Below are 5,686 nucleotides of genomic sequence, written 5' to 3' on the forward strand. Positions count from 1 at the left end.
TATATATATATATTTTTTTTCCTTGAGCTGTGTATCCATGTTTCCATTATCATATCAAGGGATAGGAAATTTTTTTCCTCATAAGGAGCTTGGAAAGCCTCAGTATTCCCAATGATTACAGATCTGTTGCTGTCTTTCCATATTGGGAAATCAGCCTACTTACAGATTGATTCAAAACCAGATTCAGAAAGACACTAGCTTTCTTAGTATCTGAGTATCTCAGTAGCTGAAATCAGTTTCCTGATCTACAAGATAGGTAAAACAACACCTATTTCCAAAGGATGTAAGTTCTTATAAGACCACAATAAGATAATATGCACTTCTCTATATGAAATTGGTTGAAATTATCATATCATCATTATTATTCATATCTTCAGATTTAGGAAGTTCTCAAGTTTATAATTTCTCTATAAATTTGTCTCTTACATTTTTTATTGTAAAAACAGGAAAAGTTTTTTATAAATTTGCATCAGAATTCAAATACAACATTAAAGCATAAAATAATTTTATGTATTAGATTTTTCAAAGTTTATATTCCAGGCTTCAAAACCAGCAAATATTACCTCTGAGTTGTTTATGGTTTTTTTTTATTTTTTTGAGAACAGGTTCAAATATGGATCAGATCAGGTATGAATATGTAAAACCTTTCTTACTTACACGTGAAAAAGGTGCATTACTCATTTGAGTAAACCTGTGTTTAAAGCCCACTAAAAATAATAAAATAAAAACCAAAATAAAATGAGTATATGAAGCAATTACATTATTACAGAATGTTTCATATGTATTTGTACACATACATATATATGTTTCTTATTACAAAGAATATGCTATATTGATGTAACTAAGCCCCAAATCTAATTAGGAAAAACATTGTATTAGACTAAATTAATCTTTTCCCCTTTGTACTCACCTCCCTTTTCCTTATTTTTTTTTTATTAAGCTGGTACTATGCATCTGATGGGTGTGAAAAATTAATGAGAACACTGTTTTGTCAGCAGTAGAATATATAATAAAACCTGAATTTTAACCTGAAGTAATTTTTCAACAAATGGCATAATAACAGAGTTTTATTGTAGTTATTTTTGAGATGGGGATTTATATACTATGGACGAGTTTTTCCCAATTTCAAAAAGTGAAAAGTCTGCTCTCCTGTTATTTAATGATGTACACAATAATCTACCAGGTTTGTATTTAAATAATCCAGAAGTTATAATTGTCATTCTTTAAATTATTTTGTATATATGTATGCATTTATATATATATGTATATTTTTAAGCGACTCTATGTATTATCCAGACTGGAAGTGTGCCCCTTATGTACCACTCCCACTACTAAAGTTCTTGAACCCTTTGACTTTCCCTAGTCTACTTCTTACTTGCATTAGTTTACTCTTCCATAAGAGACCTTGTCCTCTTCCCCTACTCTCACAATCATTCCCAGGAGGTCACCTTATTGGTGAGATGTTGGATTTAATGTAGAAACCTAATTAATTTTATCTCTACTCAAGCTCACAACTCCCAAATGTGAACTATCTTCTAGCCTCAGCCTCCACAGTAGCAGAGACCACTGGTATGTACCACCACCATCAGCTAATGTGCATACCTAATTATCTTTGGTTTGGTTTTAGTATTTATTGCCTTTTGTGAAATCATTCCTCCTACTCACCCTTTTATCAGATTTACTTTGTACTTAAACTATGAAGAGAGTCCCAAGGTCTAATACCAACCTTCCACAGATGTTGGGAGTCAATACTTCGAAAACAGCTAAAGATGTTTGGCAAGAGATTACTGCAGAGTAGTATCTGTTAATAAGTTAAATTTTAATTCATTCACATAAATTAGAGTGTATTATCTTATTGTAAAGGCAATATTATTTAACATTTACTCAGAACTCCATACAATCAAGGAAGATATAACTTTTTTAAACTAGAAAAATTTAAAACTAGAGAAAGGATGTAACTACCTATGTGATAACTACTCGAAAGCTACAAGATCCTTTATTTGTTTTGAGATGAGCCAACAAAAGACATTTTACATTGAAAACCTGACAAGGCGACAGCTAGGTGGCTCAGTGAATTGAGATCCAGGCTTAGAGATGGGAGCACCTGGGTTCAAATGAGTCCTTAGACACTTCCCTGCTGTGCGATACTGAGGAAGGCACTTAATCCCCATTGCCTAGCCTTTACCACAGTCTGCCCTAGAACCAATACATAGTATTGATTCTAAGATGGAAGGTAAGGACTTTTTAAAAATTGAAGTTTAATAGGACAAGGAAGTGGATTCCTTGTGGGCATCAGTGTTTTGGTTTCCAAAAAGACTACCTAGAGTGGTTTGCATCTAATAAACAGCACCTTTTTAAGAAATAGACATGTCAACATTTTAAAGTGTCTAATCAGGCACATAAAATAGATGTTTTTTAATTGAAATGGGAAAAGTGGAGTGGCAGAACTGAAGACACCCACATGCATGACAACCAGTGTAAAGGAAAGAAATCATGAGTGCCAAAAGTATTAATCACCTTTAGAAGTGATTTTTGAAAGTAAATGTCCAAACTTTCTTCTTCCTCTCTGTAAATCAGATTTATAATTGAAAGGAATTTTGAAAGCCACCCAGTATAATACCCTCTTTTTTTTTTAAGTAGAAAAGGAAACTGAGACTTAAGGAAGTTAAATGAATGGCCCACAGTCATATAGTTTTCAAGTGTAAAGAATGTGCTTTGAGCCCAGATCCTCTGACTCTAAAACAACCAATGAAGTTTCCACTGGTTATCTGTTATAATGAAGAGTAAAGTAACAAATCCAGCTTGGGAAGAAGTGGGGTGCAGACATAAGCAAGTAGTGCTTCAGGGACAATTGCCTCTCAGATTATCTACCTTATAAAATGAGGTTTGTTATGTATATTATGTAAGAAGGGAAGAAGAAAAATGGGTTACAAAAAGGTGAAAAAGAGAGATCTTGCAAAGAGAGAGGTTTGCAGAACCTGACCACATGCTGTGGAACTGAGGAGACTGTCTTCTGGAATACAGGGAAGGGGATAAAAATGAACAAGGCAGTTATTGGGGGGGGGGAGCTCTTAGACTTCCTGTAGCTGGGACGGTCTGGAGCTAGAACTTCTTCTATCTCCATCTCAGTGAACTGAGAAGGTTTTTTGGTTTCCTATCCCTTGGAGCCAAATACCTTGATCCTTGCTGTTCCTGACTAGAAAAAAAACTCTTAATTGACTTGATATCATCAGTGTTCTTGCAAGCTGAAAGTACCTGTCAGCTCAGAAGACCTGTGACAGAACAAGCCTGTACAAACTGATTGTGGTGGGACCCTACGAGGGTTGAACCCTGAAATAAAGGGTTCACCTTGAAGCTACTCAGAAGATCTGTTTATCCTACAATAATAATCTGGGATGATTAAATAATGTCAGGTAGCTAGTCAGTTCTGGGAAGTTAGAGTAGGAATTAGGGAGAGTGGAAGAAAATGAAGAAATCTCCATGAGAAGATCTTAGAAGGTGGGACATTAGCTAGACCCCTTAGAGTTAGGGAGTCCTAATTCCTTAATTATCCCCTTCATTTTACCATGTTTCCAAAAATAAATCCCTGTCCTGTTTTTAATATCCATCTGGGAGTCTGAGAAGCACAGTGGTCATTGTGAGGAGGCTCACAGGCCTTTTCACTGTGGGGTACTGAGGAACCAACTATACCTTAGTATTTCAACATTATTATCACCATCACATCAAGAATCTACATTATTTCAGTTAAGCTGCCACAATAGCCCAAATAGTTAGTTTGTCCTTCTAATCATGCCTATCTAACATTGTGTCCCAACAGACACCACAAATAACCTGGGATTCTTTTACTAAGATTAAACCTATACACAATGACACTAGATGGATGGGGACAGCTAAGTGGATTAGTAATAGAATGCCATACCTGGAGTTGTGGGGGAACGTGTGGTCAAACCTGCCTTCCTAATTGTGTGACCCTGGTCAAATCACTTAACCCCAATTATTCAGCCCTTACTGCTCTTCTGCCTTGGAGATGATACTCATTATCAATTATAAGAGAAGGTAAGGGTTTAAACCAACAAACAAACTAAAAAAAATAACAGTTGGAGATTTTCAGTGTGAGAAATGTTAATAATATGGTTCTGCTTATATTTTCCTTTATTGAGACCATAGATAATAATTTTCTTATGTACTTAATACATATCTCATACATATCTTAACACAGATCTCATAGAGGAACACTGCTTTTAGTGTTAGAAAGACCTCTGAAAATCTATCCTCACTTCCTTTTCTTTTCTGTGCTTTGGCTGCAGCCGTGAGTAAAAGACTCACTTTTAGTGTCCTTTGATGTGAGAAAAAGAAAGTATGGCTTGACTTCAATAAAATGAATGAAACTGCCAATGCCAATTCCCTTCAACAGATTCAAAAGCTGATTTAAAATGGGTTGATCATACTCTTTTTGTAGTGATAAAGAATTGGAGGTTTTGAGAATATCCATCAATTGGGAAATAGATGAACAAAATTATGTTACATGTTGGTGATGGAATATTATTATGCTATAAGAAATGATAAGCAAGATGATTTAAAAAAAAGGTGGAAAGATCTGCAGCAACTGGTGCAGAGCAAAATAAGCATAACTAGAAGAACATTGTACACAGAAACAACAATATTTTATGATGATCAACTCTGGAAACTTGGCTTCTCTCAGCAATGCAATGATCTGGGACAATCCTAAAAGACATGATGGGGAATGTTATATACCTCCAGAGAGAACTATTGGAGTCAGATGGATGTGGATGAAAGCATACTATTTTTCACATTAGTGTATTTATGGTTTTATTTGGGGGTTTTGCCCATGTGTGAGTGTGCTTTTATAACAATGACCAATATGCAAGTGTGTCTTGCATAATAATAAAAATAAAATGAAAAACAAACAAACAAAAAAAGGATTGGCTTACCATCCAGGAGCCTGTTATTGTCCACTCTCATGCCCAGTGTTGGAACTTGATGGAAGGTCAGGCACATGAATATTGATAAGAGAAAGGTTATTTCCAATGTTCACATTTCTGAGGTGACCTAGAGGAGGGGAATGAGGACTCTACATCATCTACTCTAACGACCTCATGAATCCAAAAGGACTGACCACCAACTATAACACAACCTGTTCCTTGAAGATTCAGGGAAATTATTCAAGAATAAGAAGATTCTCATGGAGCACATGAATAAGCTGAAGGCAGACAAGACCTGGGAAAAGCTCCTGGCTGAGTAGGAGGCTCACAGACCCAAGACTAAAGAAACATGAAAGCATCAAGAAGAGTGTCTACAAACTAAAAAAGAGAACATTACTAAGACTTCGTTTAAGGAGGAGGAGACTAAGAAATTATTCTCCACTATATCTTCCATTCATAGTATCCCTCTATAAAGCAAATACAATAAAACCTAACAAATTACAACAAAAAAAGAAAATCCAGCTTCAGACATTTACTAGCTTTGTGATCTTTTGCATGTCATTAGGCCTCTGTTTGTTTCTTTTTTCTTTGATGAGGATAATAACAGCACCAACTCACAAGGCTGTTGTAAGAATGGAAAGATACCATTTCAACAAAATGCTTAGCAAAATTCATGGCACATAGTAGATGCTATGTAAATGTTTATTCCTCTCCCCTTCCCTTCTGACTATTCTCATGGTTCA

General features: G+C 35.3%; 1 pseudogene; it reads left to right on the plus strand.

The window, feature by feature from the left end:
- The window catches only part of LOC123254244, a 73,049-nt pseudogene extending 67,633 nt beyond the window's left edge, over positions 1–5,416 (plus strand).
- Positions 5,417–5,686: the final 270 nt, after the last annotated feature.

This window comes from Gracilinanus agilis, chromosome 1, assembly GCF_016433145.1.
Source record: "Gracilinanus agilis isolate LMUSP501 chromosome 1, AgileGrace, whole genome shotgun sequence".
Lineage (NCBI taxonomy): Eukaryota > Metazoa > Chordata > Mammalia > Didelphimorphia > Didelphidae > Gracilinanus > Gracilinanus agilis.